Raw genomic sequence first — 17,585 nt, forward strand, 5'->3', positions numbered from 1 at the left:
ATACCTCATTGGAATAAATATATGTGAAACAAAAGACAAAATGAAATGGTCCCACAAGACAATGAGACTATACTATAAAGATGAAGGCTCTTAGAAGGCTCATGTTTTCCAGTTACTTTCTTTTAGAGATGAGAAAAACACAGCTTAGGAGATGACGTGATTTCTTCTAACTCATACTGGTTAATAAGAAGCAGAATAATGATTTGAACTTGGGTCCTGTGATTCCAATTTAAGTGCTCTTTTCCATGATCTATCTCATCTAGAACAACAGGGCATATGACCATATGGAAATTTCTAGAAATGAACAGAAAAAGAGTGACTGAAGTCCTAAACCTTTGACCCAATAGTCAGACTCCATGGTAATTCCTTAAATGAATGTAACGGTGAAGGGCTCCCAGTCTTTACTAGGAATATGACTAACTGAAAGCACATCTGAATCCCTTCTTAATAGGGAAGTTGCTTCACTTGGCATAGTATAATGAAAAGAGCCTGGATTCAATTTTGGGAGACCATGGTTTAAGCACTGACTAATCCACCTATTACTTCTGTGACCTTATAGAATCTTTGGTTCTCAGTGTCTTCATCTATCAAATGAATCAACCAACATACAGGTTTTCTAACATCCCTCCCTACCTCCCTAATCCATGTGCTGGCAGATTTCAGTGTATGTGAGTTTAGACAATGTCACGAATTGTCTGACACATGCCATGAGTTGTGAAAGACACTCTTCCTCCTAGAGAGCTAGGTCTCGTGCCAACAGTTTAGCCTGGGATGTCCCATAAAAGGTGTCGCTGCCCCTGGCTCCTTAGACACTCTGGTTCTTCAGCAGAGATTTCCTGTCCATTGTCTGGGATCAAGGTGAGTGTCTTTATGAGAACAGTGGGGGAGGACTGGGAAAGGCTTGGAGCCAAGTATTGGAGAAGAGAGAAGGAAAATACAAAGCAGAGGAAGAGAACGGGGGAAGAAAGACAGCAGAGGAGATGAAGGTAGGTGTATGGAGGGGCTGAGGAGGAGAAGGCAAGAGCTAAATTGTGTGAGAAGTAAAGCAATTGATGAAGAATAGAAGTTTGCACTTTGGATTTGTTCTAGAAGGATAGAGAACTAGTTCAGGTTCACCAGAAAAGGGTCTAGTCTCTGGGTGAAGGTAAGGTGGGAAGAAGCAGCAATGGTCTGAGTTACTGGAAATTGCAATGAATTGGAATTCAAAGGGTGTCCTCAGGATATCAGGGATTTCCTTCTTTCTCCTGCAGAACACACATATCACTACTTAAGTTTTAAGATCCTATATATTTTCCTCATTCTGTAGTACCCAAGATGTGTGTGTGTGTGTGTGTGTGTGTGTGTGTGTGTGTGTGACAAACACATATACACGAGAGACAAAAATAGGGGGAGACAGAGACAGAAACAGGGAGAAGAAGAGAGAGAAAATATAGTCTCCTCAATTGAAATAAAATGCATGTTCCTTTAATCCAAATTCCAAACTCAATGTATTTTAATACCAGAATTATTTTTAAGTCTTTTCTTTCTGTATATTATTTTTACTAGGCAATCATAGTGTATATCAATTCTATATGAAGAAAGTATTTTTTGAAACTCTCACATTCTGACTTAGAATCAATACTATTCATTGGTTCCAGGGCAGAAGAGTGGTAAGGGCTAGGCAAAGGTGTTGTAACAAGGGAATCACTTTAAAAGACTGATATATATTAATTTAAGGTCGCCAAGGAATCAGCTATGTAATTCCTAAATGAAAAACTCAAGTCAGCCGTCAGCCTTTTTTGGAGTTTAATTACAATAGGAGTAAGAAAGGAATTAGAGATAGAGAGAGAGAGAGAAAGGGGAGAGAAGGGAATAGGGCTTAAATACCCCTTCTGTTTAGGCTGGGCCAAAAGGCCCAAGCCCTTAGATAGCTGGAGCAAAGAAAAGAGATCAGTCCCTATTACTCACGTGTCCAAAATGGAGAAACAGTCTCAGAGGCCCCCACCTTCAGCTTCCTTCAGAGCAAGCCTTCTCAGAGCCCAGGAACCACACTGACCAAAAACTCCAACCCCCCTCCAGTCTCCAGACCCTCCTATCTTTAAGGACACCATTGCCTCCCCTCAGTCCTCACATCTACCAATCACTCTTCATCAATTTCCCTGTCAATGGAGGCTCTCGCTTAACCCAGGACCGCCCAGAGGTTTCTGGCTTTTGCACATGTCTGTTGAAGGTCATATTTTTCAAATGATTAAATCTTTACTCCTTTGCTACAGCCCTTTCTAAATCCTGTTAACTTGAGTATGGTAGAGATTGGAATAATTAAATTTTGATCTAGGCTGCAGCCCTTACTCAATCCTATTAGGACTGAATAGGGTGGAGTATCTCCATTGTATCAATTCTAAAATCAATCAAGACTCAAAGAAATTCCTGTTCTATGCTTAAGCATAGGTCAAAGTCCTTTCCATTGTTCAGCAAAAGGTTTCTGTCCTAAAGTAATCTTAAGAAGGGAAGAGAAGGAACCTCCCATGCCAATGGGATTCCCATTCCAATAGACTATCAGTAAGAAATTTTCCAAGTATGAAATATCCCAATGGTGAAATTTCCAACATTTATAAGTCTAAGGAATTTTGAGGTTTACAGTGTGAAGTGGTTTACCCAGAGTCACACATCTAGAAAATGACTGAGGTCACATTTGAATACAGGACCTCCTGTCTCCAGTCCTGGAACTCTATCCACTGGACCACCTAACTGTTCTGGAGAACAAAGTTTTCAAGACTGGATTTCATTTATCTGAAAAAAAATCCTATTTTGTCTTTCAGATTTACTGAACTTTCACAGAAATGTCCTGCCAGCAAAGCCAGCAGCAGTGCCAGGCCCCTAAGTGCCCACCTAAGTGTCCCCCCAAGTGTCAGACCCCTAAATGTCCACCCAAGTGTCCTCCCAAGTTTCCTCCCAGGTGTCCCCCCCAAGTGCCCTCCCCAGGTTCCATGCCCTCCTCCAGTCTCTTCTTGCTGTAATTCTAGCTCTGGAGGATGCTGTAGCTCTGGAGGATGCTGCTGTTCTGGCTCTGGGGGTGGCTGCTGCCTCTTCTCCCATCACAGGAGATCCCACAGGCGCAGGCACCAGAGGTCTGACTGCTGTGACAGTGGCAGTGGGTGCAGCCAGCAGTCTGGAGGCTGCTGTGGGAGTTCTGGGGGCTGCTGTGGAAGCTCTGGAGGCTGCTGTGGTGGCTCTGGGGGATGCTGCTGATCTGGTGTCTTTGGCTAAGAGAAATAATATTAGAAGAATGAAAAGAGCCACTGATACTGCTCCCTCTTTCTCTCATTTCTTCTTCATTGCTCCTCTCCTCAAACTTATGGTCTGACAAGATGTCCTGAAGTAATTCAGAGAGTTCAAGAAGACATTTCATCTTATCCTCAAACCCAAAATTTCAAAATTAAACCCAAATTCCTCCGTCGTGTTTTTCTTTTACGACAACAAAATTCACTTTTTCTGGTCAAAGCTGCCCCTTGTTCTCAATTTTTCTATGTTTAAACCAGTTTTCCTTATTGTTGGTGGTCCCTTAGATTTTCCACTTTATGCCTTTAGTGTCCAATGTGGGGTGGTTAGTTATCCTATGTATTTCATTCTATTCAAATTGCCCCAACATAGGAAATCCATATGGATCTTGAAAAGCTATCTCCTTCCCAACCTCTGTAAAACACCATCTTTCCCCTCCCTTTGGTATTTCTACATTCATTGGTTGCAGCATCTTCTTTCCTTACGATATTGAGATGTTAACAAGTCTCCATATTCACTATCAGGGACCCTCCTTCCATATAGTGATACAATTCTTATGCCTAAGGATAATCTGAACTGACTTTCTGGAAGCACCCGATGCTCTGCTCTTCTCTCTGTGTTCTCCCCTTCACTAAAACCCTCTAATTTCTAAGAGGCCCAACACCCAGCTATTTATCAGATAGAAAGCTTAAGCTTTTTGTTTGTTTTCTTTATTTTTATTCATGCCCATAAAGTCATCAATCTATGGAATCCCTTTGTGGAAACTCTCTCCACTGATCTAATAACTAGCAGTCTTTTATCCCTTTAAGAAAGTAGCAAGTTAACTGACACTGAAGTGATAATTACGCATATAACATAATCCCTCTGGAGTAACTCACCCAATTGACATGGCCACCAGAAGGCTGGGTGCTCAGAGGGGTAGCTTTTACTACTTCCAGAATTCTAAAATGTTGTGGACAGGAGGAAAAGGGGACCCTAGGATGGCCACAGGGGTTCTGGAAGAATGGAGGTGGAATACAGTGAATGGGAAATGAAAGCACTCACTCTTCTCATGTTCAGCTGTCCATCTTTAATCTTCACACACACTAACCAACCAACTAACACCAATAGCTACGGTAGTACAATTATAGTTTTAACCCTTCAGAAAGTCAAGCCCCCCCCAGCATCAGAAACTAGACAGTCACCAAAATAGATTCTTGGAAATGTTATTTTCTTAGAATTCTGGGTTTAAATCTGACCTCAGATACTTCCTAGCTATGTGGCCCTGGAAAATCACTTAACTCTGATTGCCTAGCCCTTGAATTGATACTAAGACAAGAGGTAATGATTTGTAAATATATTATACATACTTATATGCTTAAATATATGTATATTTAATGTATATGTGTGTTTGAAAGAAAGACAGAAACAGAGAGAGGAGAGAGAGAAAGAGAGAGAGGTCCATTTCCCAATGGATAAATTGCCGTGGGGATATAAACAAAAGGTTCTCCAAAGTAGATTTACCCATTCATAATGTCCTTATGAAAGACAGTTTCAAATCTTTAACAAGAGAAATTAAAATCAAACAACTCTGAGATGTCATACTAAGGAACTGGCAAACTGACAAAAGATAGAAATAGTGTTGGAAGGAACATAGGAAAATAGACACATAAAGCTGATGATAATGCTATGGATTGCTCCAACCATTCTGGAAAGTAATTTGTATTTATGCTTTAAGATAGTCTTGCAATTTGAAATAATGGGGTTTTTTTAGTAGTTAAAATATCAAATGTCATTTAGAATGATTTTAGAAAAGCCAGGAAAAAACTTACAGGAATTGATGCAAAGTGAAGTGAGCTGAACCAGAACATTATACACAGTAATAATGATACTGTTTGATGAACAAAAGTGAATAAACTAGCTATTCTCAGCCATAAAATGATCTAAGACAATCCTAAAGACTTTTGTTGAAAAATGCCATCTTCCTCCATAGAAAGATCTGATAGTATCTGAATACAGATGAAAACATAAGAGTTCCCCAAAGATCTTCAAGTTTGATCAAAGCCCTTAAATTCTCCCAAATTCTCTCTCAAACCTCCATAAGACACTCTGGGGATAACTGGGAGGGTATGTTTAAGTTAACTTGAGATGCTTCCTGATGGATTATGGATAAGAAAGATGGGAAGCCTTCCCTGTAAAACTCTGGAGAAGTAGATCAAGAAATAGATAGGAAGGAGGAGAAGACAAATAAGAAGATCATGTTTCACAAGGCTATTATAAGAATTTACCTCCTCTATAAAGACATCTAAGGACATCCCTAACTGAAATTCTCCTCCGCTGAAATGCCAGATTTCCTCACTTGTATTTGCCAGTTAGCACATTATTCATTTACTGTTCTATGTCATCTCTCAGACTGTTTCCTTTGTCATTATTTGCTTCTCTGTATCTCACATAGATCTCCTGTCTAAACTGTCAGTTCTAGGAGAACATGAACCAAATTGTACCCATCTTTGTACTCCAGCAGGAACTAATCTTGAGCTTTACACTCCATAGGTAACAGCAAGTTTTTGTTGATTTATTTAATGATCAAGCTGAAGTTCACAGCAGTACTGTATGAAGAAATGCTGGTCCCTGACAGGACTGAACTAAAAACTCTCATGGATGCTTTATAATTAAGAAGGTAAAAAATGGGGAAGAGAAACATTCCCTAGGGCATAGTTTCTAAGACAGACTTCTCATATCTGTGGATGGTAGGTATAGAAGGGCCTGGAAAAAAACCTGGTGCCTGAACCTTCTGTCACTGGCATTAGTCACAAGCTCTCATGGATGCTTAGTTTTCCATCATCCAGAGCTCCAGCATCCTCAACATCTACAACATTATCAGCATCAGTCATACCACTGATGCCATCAGAGATAATATCATCATCTTGGCAGTTCCAACTAGTGATGCCTAGCAATGCTTGCATCATTGTCAGTGAATAAGTAGAATGACTCTCAAGGTAACTACTTGGAAAGGGAAGAAATTAATTTGGATGTACAAGATTTGGCTTGCTAACTAAAAATTGCCCTTAAAAAAACCCTTACCATTTGTCTTAGAATAAATACTGTGTTTTGTTTCCAAAGCAGAAGAGCAATGAGGGCTAGGCAATGGGGTTAAGTGACTTGCCCAGGGTCACAAGGCTAGGAAGTATCTAAATTCAGATTTGAACCCCAGACCTCTGAAGCCCTTTGATTTTCAAGTCATTCCTGACATCTGCTTTACTGTATCCCCTTATCCCCTGCCCAATGTGATCTAGAAAGATTTATTTACCCTAGCAAAGTTACACACATGTCAATGGAATGTAAAAAAATAAAGAACTATTGGAAAATGAATAGTTGACATCATGGTCCCACTTGAAAAGGTTATGACTTCAACTTGATGTTACATCTTATCTGGTATTTTTGAGGCACCTCTTAAACCCATTTTGAAATTTTCCTAGAGAGGCACCTCTAAAAGGTGATCAAATACAATCTCCAGAATAATCTTTTTAAAACTCGTAACCTTCCATCTTAGAGTCAAAACTGTGTAGTAGAGTGGTATGGGTGAGGCACTGGGGGTTAAGTGATTTCTCCAGGATCACCCAGGCTAGGCTAGATTTGAATTGAGGATCTACTATCTCTAGGCCTGTCTCTCAATCCACTGAGCCATCTATCTGCCCCAATAACCAGAGAATTTGATGAACACCTGCAAAGAATGAAACAAGCAAAACCAAGAGAAAATCATATACAGCAACAGAAATATTGCTTGAAGAATATTTTGTCTATGTTCACCTACAGAAAAGGTAAATAGAATAATAAATGATAAGTAGAAACAAGCAAGATATAGTTTTATATATACATCTATCTTTCTGTCAAATGATACCTTCTCTAGTGTAGGGAGGGAAGAGAAGGAAAAGTGGGGGGAATTTTAATGTAACAAACAAATAATTTAATTTTAAGTTTTAAAAAAGAGGCTTACTTGACTTAGCCATATAAAAAGGACACTGAGACAGATGGAAAACCCCCATAACCATTTGTCTGCCCCCAAATTCAGAAAAAAGACATTCTATTTCTGATACTTGATTCCTAATATTCTCAGCAATAGAAGGGAGCAGAATTTTACCCCTGAAGAGTTGCATAATACAAGGGGAAGAAGGAGTAAAGAGTAGGAGTCTGATCTAGGAACTTCATGAGACAAAGCTACATAGAGGGGAAAAGCTGGGAAATGAAGGGTACAAAGGGAGGGGGACCCTGAGCAGAGGACAATAAATACTTTCCCAGATATCTACGGTGGGATGAGGAACATAAGATTCAGATGATCAAGACTGAATGGAACAATTTATGACAGGGCTTTATGGAAGTTTCCTGCACTGCATTGAAGGGACAAAGAAAGGGAAGAAGGTACTCAACAAGGAGGAGAGCCTCCCATCCTGAGGAAAACCTTCAACTCTCTCAATGTGTCATCTAGAAGACCCCTTCGTGCTTACTATGGCCAACTTGAGAGGAACAGAAGAGCTGGGCAATGCCAAGAATTATCTGACATAGTTGGCATGGCACATAGCTGGCACATGCCTTGGGTTGTGAAAAAATCTTCTCCTCCCACAAGACCATATCTCATGACCACAACACAGCCAAGGGATCTTCTATAAAAAGTGTGCCAGCCATTGGTTCTTCACACAATCTGCCTCGTCAAGGACAACCTCATCAGTGTCTAAAATCAAAGTAAGTGTTTCAAAGTCTTATGTGGGTGCTCATTGGTGGGGAAGGGGTTGCTTTTAACCGTATGTTTCTGGAATGCAGTTGAAGGAAAGAAATGATGAAATAGAAAAGAAGAGAAGAGAGAAGAAGGAATAAAGATAAAATTGAAGGACAGACAGGGCAGCTAGGCGGTGCACTGGACAGAACACTTGGCATGGAGTCAGCAAGACAGCTTCCTGGGTTCAAATCCTGCCTCAAACACTTAATAACTGTGTGACTCTGAGCAAGCCTTTTAACTTTGTTTGCCTTAGTTTCCTCATCTGTTAAATAAACTGGGGAAGGAAATGGCAAACCTCTCCAGCATCTCTCATGAAAACCCCAAGTGAGGTTAAAATGCCTGAATGACAACAACTGCAGGACAGAAGGATAAGGAAGTATAGAGAATGGCTAACCAGAATAAAAAGAGAGGAATGGAAGCTTTTATTTTGAATTTATTCTAGTGTCTAGACTAATTAAGGAACAGCCTGGGTCTCCTTAGAAAGCAATAAGATAGAGGAGTAGTGTGTAGAGTAAGGAAGCATCTGTGGTTTGCATCCCATCAAACTATGCCAGTGGCTTATAACTAAGCTTGTGTGAACCAAGCCACCATATCCCTTTATTTGCCATCTCCTACAATTGGAATATAAGTTCCGTGAATATAGGCACTATCTCTCTTTTGCATTTGTATCCCTAACACTAAGCATAATGCCTGGTGATAATCAATGATTAACAAATGCATTTTCCATTCATCCAGTCAATTGTGGGTAAGTTGCCTTTTTCAAATAGAACTCTCCAATTTTTGAGCATTTAGGTATTCACCAAGTGGCTATTCTGTTGCAATTTAGCCAGCCCTAAATTACAAAGGAAATAAATCCAGGTTGTTAAAATTTTGCCATATTATAAGTTTCTTGAGGATTGGGACTATTTCACTATTGTCATTTCTCTAAGTTCTAGGAAAGTGCATCACATATAATAGGTGCTTAATAAAATGCTCACTTGTTAATTATTTAACGTAAGTTGACCTTTGAAATGGCATAACTCACTATATGGGAATTTTATTTTTGGACAAATTTGAGTGGTCAATGTTGCTGATGAAAATTAATGTACGCATTGTACATTATAGGAATTAGTGATATAAACCGGGTTGGGGAAGTACAGAGTCAAGGAACTGTGGACATCTGTGCCAAAGGTCTATTGACAGAGCATCTTGGAAGGGAATGTTGGGCCATTTCCAAAGTTCTTCCAATGAGTTGTGTCAAGCCAACTAGAAAAAGAAGAGTTGAGGCAGCTAAGTGATTCAGTATATAGAGTGTAAGGCCTGGGGACAGGAGGTCCTGGACTCAAATCTAGACTCATATATTTCCTAGTCCTATGACCCTGGGTAAGTCACTTAACCCCAATTGCCCAGTTGTTACTGTCCTTCTGTCTTGGAATGGATATTTAGTATTGATTCTAAGACATAAAATAAGAGTATTTTAAAAAGAAAAAGGAAAGGGCCAACAGCTCACCCAGTTTATTGTGGAGAAGAAAATTGAGTCATGAAGTGATGTGTTTAAATTAAATTGAGTCACTACAGTAACTTTCATGAAAGTAAATTAGTTGAGATCACAGGAACCAGGAAAGAACTCTTTCTTTTCTTGTATCTGTATGCAGGCTGCCTCTCCTCCTTCCCTCTTGAATATAATTGCTCCTTATTTCTACCTCCTGAAATGCCTCTTACCTTAAGTTTTTCCTTCTCTCTCTATTTATTTTCTTGTTTGCCCCAATTGAATGTAAGCTCTTTGGGGAGATGGGTTATTCTTCACTTGGTCTTTATATCCACACTGCTTAGTCCATAGTTGGGTTCAGCGTATCCAGGTTGTATTAGACCAGAGAGAATTCTAGCTTCATTGCCCAGATGGTCAGATGTTGGAGGTCCTCCTAGGAAGGAAACTCTGGATGAAACAGTTTTCCTGGTCAGTTAACTGAGACCTGGGGATTTTGGAAGGATCTCTGCTTCTAAAACCTCTTGCCTTTGATAAAAGTTTAGATTTGCATGATTTTCTGTATCATTTGTAAGTCTTTTTAGGGGTTTGCTCTTTCCTTGGCATATCATAAAAGTTTTATTGTCATGGGACTGAAAAAACAGAGTAAACACTCACTCAGAGAGAGGGAATTTCAAATTACAGTGAAAATTTTCTAGTGACCAGTGGGGGGGGGGGGGGGGAATGGATGAAAATTAGGTGATGTCGAGTTCTTATGTACAGGAACTGGTCAAAAGGATCCTGGTCCTCTGGGACATACTGGGTTATACTTTCTCTGAATGATAAGGATTCATTGAATCCTGTATTTTCATCATATATGACTCTTCCCTGATTACAAATCCTAATCTAAGCCAACTGAATTGTAGGAACAGGACAGAGTTAGAAGGGACGTAGGTCTAGGGTGACCCCTTCATTTTATAGTTGAGGAAAATGATCCATAGAAATGGCAAATGACTTGCCCAAGGTCACATGGGCAGTAAGCAACCAAGGTGGGGATTTGAGCCCAATTCCTCTAACTACAGAGTCTGTGTTCTTTCCAGTATAGGACATATAGCTATTTTTTCTGCATGCTACTAGGTTCTGGCCTATAGTTGGCATCACAATGAGAGTTGATCCCAAATGAAAACAAATTATTAGAGTTTAATATCTCTTATATATTGTCTTTCAGGTCAAACTCACACAGAAATGTCCTGCCAGCAAAGCCAGAAGCAGTGCCAGGCCCCTAAGTGCCCATCTAAATGTCCCCCAAAGTGTTCACCTAAATGCCAGACCCCTAAATGTCCACCCAAGTGCCCCCCAAATGTCCTCCCAAGTGTCCTCCTCCAGTCTCTTCCTCCTGTGGTTCTAGCTCAGGAGGATGCTACTGCTCTGGCTGTAGGGGTGGCTGCTGTCTCGTCTATCACAGAAGATCCCACAGGCGCAGGCACCACAGGTCTGACTGCTGTGACAGTGCCAGTGGATACAGTCAAGAGTCTGAAGGCTGCTGTGGGAGCTCTGAAGACTGCTCTGGAAACTCTGGACTCTGCTGTGGGAGCTCTGGGGGATGCTATGGGAGCTCTGAAGGCTGCTGTGGGAGCTCTGGAGGCTGTTGATGATCATCTGGTTCTCTCTACACAAACATCAGAGATGTGAAACCAAAAGCTAATAATACCTGCCTCCACTGAGGTTTATCCAGCCTCTTCATTCAGCCAACATCTTCCTAAAAAGGTCTGTGCAGATTCTGGGCTCCAGAAGTCTTTATTGACTCTTTGCCTTGAATCTGTCTGGCTTCAGTTCCACCATTTTGGTTATTGATAACAATAAATCCACAATCAGAGTATTCTTGGTCTACTTGTAGCTGTCCTTTTTTCTCTGTCATTATTGGGTCTGGTCTAGGCTATGGAATCTCATCTTTGCATATGTAAGAGATAAATGCATTGTTTTTCCTTCTAAGTAAGCAGTTTGAGTTGTTGGTGCTTCCCTTTAAACTTATCTCCTTACATTTTTCAGATGCCACCCAGTAGCCCTGATAAATAATTATTATTGGACCTGAGCCTACATATCCAAAACTCTGACAGAAAGATTTCAAAAGTCAGATAATACTAACTGCCTTTGAGGCAGCTAAGTGGTGCAGTCATATAGACCTGAGTTCACATCTGATCTCAGATACTAGCTATGTGTCCATGGTCAAGTCACTTAACCCTGTTTGCCTCAGTTTCTTCATCTGTAAAATGAGCTGAAGTAAGAAATGGCAAACCCTTCTAGTATCTTTACCAAGAAAACCCCCAAAGAGGTCATGATGAGTAGGATGTGACTAAAATGACTGAATAAACAACTGTTTTCACACACCTTACATGAGATCTTTTACAACCAGATATACCACCAGTCCTTCCGTATCGTATCTATCCATTCATCACTTCTATCACTGAGTGTTTCTATCCCCAACACTTTAATTGTATAAGTATAAGATCCTCCCATTGAGCAAACTTCTTCTCCCAGTTCAGATCAGCAGCCATTCCACAATTTATAATCTCTGAGCGTTTCCCAGGAATCTGAGAGATTGTGTCTTGCCCAAAGTCACAAATAGGTGTGTATCAGAGGGCTGCTTGAACTCATATCTTCCTGACCCCAAGACCAGCTCCTGAAACACCATGGTGCTTCTCTAGCTACATCACCATATATAATGCCTCATTCATTTTTTTTTTTATTTCTGCCATTCTCTCAACATCACCAAATCATTAGGAAAAGATTGAGCATTGAGGTAGGGAGTACTCTTGCTCAGATGACGTTGGCAGAAGATTCCTCCTACTCACACTTGGATGGTGGTTGTAGTAATTAACTGTGGGGAAGAGGCATTTCGAACATGGATAGTATGAGTTCTTCAGACTCAGTACTCTTCTAATGCTAATGACAGTTGTTATGCTAGTTATTATGGGTAGGACTAAATAGGATCCCTAAGAATTGCTTGAATCATTGTGAATAATTAATAGTAAGCAATATTGGAGCCTAGGTGGTTTGAAAGATATTCCTCCCTAAGAATGGAAATAAAGCAGGTAGGAGTACTTTTCTAGATAAATTCTCTTTATAATAACCATGTGACTTGTGAAAAAGGCAAGTGGTACTGGCTGGCACCTTTAAAATAGAATTTTAGGTGTTGAGGAAAGTTGTCAAGTTTATTGCTACAATCATTCCAAGGTTTGTTACTATTGTAAACTAAGTAGCTCAGGCCCTGGAAAGGTGACGAGATTACTGATCTCATCAACAACTTTTTCTCTGTTCCCATAACTGAAACTAGTCTAGAGCAATTTGCTTTTGCCTGGAATGTAGTTTAGTATACCTTAATATATAAATAAATAAATATAGTACATAATGAATAAATAAATATAAATATAAATAAATAAAAAATAAACCTTCCTCAGGTTCATTTGAATTTTTCATATTGCCATAGTTTCAGGTATAGTTTTTAAAAGATATTGTTTCCCAAGGAATCTGAAACCCACCACTAAAAAGACAATGTTACTTTAGGTGATTCAGTGGATTGAGAGTCAGGCCTAGAGATGGGAAATCCTGAGTTCAAATATGACCTCAGATATTTCCTAGCTGTATGACCCTAGGCAAGTCACTTAATACACATTGCCTAGCCCTTACTGCTCTTCTGCCTTAGAACCAATACGCAGTATTGATTCTAAGATAGAAGGGAAGGGTTAAAAAAAAATCAGATGATGTAGCTTCCTTTCTTCCTTCCTTTTCTCCCTCTTTCCTCCCTCTTTCCTTCTTTACTCCCTCCCTCCCTCCTTTCCGTCTTCCTTTCTTCTCTTCCTTCCTTTTCTTCCTTTTTTTCCTTTCTCCTTCCCTCCCTCCCTCCTTCTCATCTTCCTTTCTTCCCTTCCTTCCTTTTTTCCTTTCTCCTTCGTTTCCTTCCTTCTTTCCCTTCTTCGTTCATTCCATTCCTTTTTTCTTTCTTCCCTTCCTTCTTTCAAATATTTCCTTCTCTGGCATATTACTACCCCAACCAAGAACGTCTGGGAAACTCAATATACAACACCAACCTATGTGTTGGCACCAACTTACCTTATGAAAAAAAACAGTTCCAAAAAGCAGTGCTTCATTTACAGACAAAAATATACACTGAACTCATAACAGGGCTCATAAAAAATACAGTCTTGCCAATGAGTAACTCTTCTTCCAGAAATAAACATAACCTTTGGTTCTTAGAATCATGACACACATTAATGGAAGGATGAGTGCCTTTTTAAAAAAGAAATTTAGAGGCTTTTATTCAGGAGGTTATCTCTTTTTTCTGTGGGGACTTGATGAAGACTTTCTCTCAAATTCATCCAGGTATTCAGAATTGCCACTAAGTAAATTAAGGGACCCTTTCTTTCCTGTGAGTTCATATTTTCCATAAGGCTTCTAACAAACATTGCCCTTCATAATTGTTCGGCATGTTCTCTCCATCTTTCATTAAAGAGATCTGCTGTCCTAACTGTGTGACCCTGGGCAAGTCACTTGACCCCCATTGCCTAGCCCTTACCACTCTTCTGCCTTGGAGCCAATACACAGTATTGATTCCAAGATGGAAGGTAAGGGTTTAAAAAAAAAAAAGGAGAGATCCATTGATCATCCCTGTTGATGTTTTTTCTATTTCCAATGTAGCCCTTGCAATCTCTCCCCAGATGAATTTGATTACTAGCCATTTGCCAAAGCAAACATGTCTCTTTCACCATCACTGTTCAAGTAGATCATAAGATGTCTTGAGCTGAAAAGCTAGAGAATTTCTCTGTATTCGAAGGTGGCACAATTCATGCTGCATCGAGCTCAAATTGTGTCTGAAGAATTGCCTGCCTCTTGAGCTTTCTTCTTTGGATTGGGCTGTTCCTCTACTCTGACCTCATAGAAATTCAATCAGAAGGCAGAAATACTCCCCTCCAGTTCACCTCTAAGGGGTCCTCCTTTAGCAACACCAAATTAGAACATGATGACTGTAAGAGCTGACATCTTTTTTTCTAGGCAGCCAAGTCTTCCAGTCTTCCCCCAAGGTGAGTAGTCCCCACAGGTCTAGGGGCTTTACAAAACATTTCCACTTCTCCCTGGTGGTCTTTCAAATATCCAGTCAAGACTTTTCATCCATAAGCATTTAAGTGCCAGGCACTAAGCTGACTGTTAGAAGACAAAGAAGGACAGCAACAATCTCCGCCTTCTAGATCTATAGAGTCTAATGAGGGAGATACCATGTAAGTAACTAGGTGTTTGCAAGACAGAGAGAATGGGTGGAAGATAATCTCTAGACTAGTAGCACTAGTAGCCGGGCCAGGTGGAGTGGGAATGACTGGGAAAGGCCTCTTGCAAAAGGTGGGATTTGAGATGAGTCTTGGAGATAGCCAGGAGACAACTAAGAGGAGAAGGTGAAGAGGGAGTACATTCCAGGCTTGAGATACCAGAATACCAGAATATTTGGACAGCAGAGTGTATAGAAGGGTAGCTGGGTGGCACAGTTGATAAAGCACTAAGCCTGGAAGCAAGAAGACCTAAGTTCATACACATAGGTGTGTACATATGTGTATGTATGCATGTCTATGCCCATATACAATTAAATGGGTTTATGGATATATTGCTCAAGGATACACTGTGAATATGCGTGCATATATGCATATTAATGGGTGTGGACCCATGTATATAGCCACATGAAGTACTCATAGGTACACACGTAATCTCACATGTATGTGTGTATGATGTGTGCTAGTCTAATAGGATCATTTCTTTCTACTTGAAATTATCCAATGGAAAGGCCATGGGGCATGTTACCCAATATCTTGGGAATCCCTTTCTCTATCTTTGCAGAATCTGGAAGAACAGGTTCAGCAAAGCATAGGAATTATAGACTTTTGTTCAGGACTTTGTAGACTGGAGTGCCCTGCATTTGTAACATAACCCTAAGAATCTCTCTCTCTCTCTCTCTCTCTCTATATATATATATATATATATATATATATTTTATATATATATATAAAACAGGGAACCAGAGGGAATATCATTGGGGGGGGGGGGAGGATTCTGCAAAACTATCACAAGAGAAAAGGGGAAAGAAGAAAAGAAAAATCCAAGCCAAGTCCTAACTCTTCCAGCAACCCACCCCAAAATGTTTCAGTCCTCACTGATTTTTCCCTCCTCTGAAACCCCAGATATCATCTCTCCTCTCTCTCATTTGGCCTTTAATCACTTACTGGCCAACCATCTTCCTATTATTTCATTCTATGCATATTTATCTTCCCAATTAATCTGTAAAACTCTGCTTGAGCAAAGATTAATTCATGCTCATTATGGTAGCCTGTCTTTCCAGTGGCTTCCCTGGGTCTCCCATTGAATAGAGTTTTCTTTGTTTGAGATAAGCATTTATTTATTTATTGACTAACCAAGTTGAATTTTGCAATGAAACTATTGATTATAATTGCCAGAATCTATTTATGCTGAATTCATCTGCCACTGACACTTTACAAGGGAGGATGTGATCAAGGGGTAGGGTGGGATTCCCAAAACCATATTTCCAGAGGCATCTAGGTGGCTCAGTGAATTAAGTGCCAGACCTGGAGATGGGAGATCCTGGGTTCAAATTTTACTTCAGATACTTTCTAACTGTGTGGCACTGAACAAGTCACTTAGTCCTTACTGCTTTTCTGCCTCAGAGCTGTTACTTAGTATAGATTTAAAGACAGAAGGTAAAATTAAAAAAAAAAATTCCCAGGAAGGGACCTCCATTGGCCTTGGGCAGTGGCAACTTAAAAGCCAGGTGTATGACTGGTTCGCATAGGTCACAGTGCAAGGACACAGGCTCTCCTGGAAGCTAGTTGACATCACTACCATCCTCACTATCTTCATTGTTCAAATCCTCAGTCTATGCATCAGAATCTGTAGCAGCACCAGCATCCATACTGATCACATTATCATCACTCTGTTGGAAATTCTAAACAGGGATTTCCAGAAATGCTTGGGGCAGTGACAATGAAGAAATGTGAAGGCTCATGACTTTAAAAGTCCTTTAGTATGGGACAATAATCATTCAGCCGTGTAATCGCCATCTTGTCAATTAAAAAGTGTTCTTTTAATCTCATAGTCATGTCTCATGTGTGTATGTGTGCAATGTGGTCTGAGAAGAGGTCTTCAATGAGATGATGGTGAGCTTGGCACATGCTCAAAGCATCAGGAAGCCTTCCTATACTTTTCCCAATTCCTTCTATGAACTGACTCACAGTTCTTCACTAAGTCCTAGCAGTGTCACACATGTTAGGACAGTGTAAAATTTCAAGAAACACCAGAAAATGAAAAATAACCAACTCTATGGTCCCATCTCCATGGGTGGTGAAATCAACTGTTTGTCTAGTATCGCCTAATCAAACCAGGTTGAAGAATGAAAACAAACATAAGTCATTCCTTTTCAGTTGTACTAGAAAGAAAGAGAGGGATAAAAATAAGTAATAGACTCCTGCTCTGGATGATTGGCTGGTGAAATTTTGAGGCCACAATTATCTATCATCTGGTTTTTCTTCCACAGAGAATGATTTTTGATGAAGAAAAGTCAGAACAAATATGAATAATGGAATTTAGATATCCAAGATAAATGAAGAGCTAATAGGAGAGCACTCGATTTATTTTGTTCAATTCAAGTCACATATTTCAAATGAATTAAATCCTTGGGCACTGGAAGAATAGACCGGTATGATTGCAGAGCCATTGTCAGTAATCTTGAAAGATCAACAATAAGAGGAGAGACACCAGGGGAGGTGGGACAATTGGCTCAATTTTCCATAAAAGGGGAAGAAAATGGAATCTTTAAACTATATAGTCAGGGACCATGACTATTGTTCCTGATAACATTCTAAAGCATCTTATGAAATGGTAATTAGTGAGCAAGTATAAGAGGAAGCATTTGTCACAAATGACTAGCATGGCTATATTAAAAAAACAGATCACACTAGACTTTTATAGATTTGACCAGATTCCTCAACTGGTAAATTAGAGGCAGAATGATAATGTTCGTTGAGATGTTATTTAAGCATGATATGTCCATCATGTTATTCTTGTGGGGAAAATGAG

General features: G+C 39.9%; 1 pseudogene; it reads left to right on the top strand.

Annotated features, from left to right (window-relative positions):
* Window positions 1-789: 789 nt before the first annotated feature.
* Window positions 790-6,589, top strand: LOC130457020 (late cornified envelope protein 5A-like; annotated as a pseudogene).
* Window positions 6,590-17,585: the final 10,996 nt, after the last annotated feature.

Source organism: Monodelphis domestica, chromosome 2 (assembly GCF_027887165.1).
Source record: "Monodelphis domestica isolate mMonDom1 chromosome 2, mMonDom1.pri, whole genome shotgun sequence".
In the NCBI taxonomy this organism is placed as follows: Eukaryota; Metazoa; Chordata; class Mammalia; order Didelphimorphia; family Didelphidae; genus Monodelphis; species Monodelphis domestica.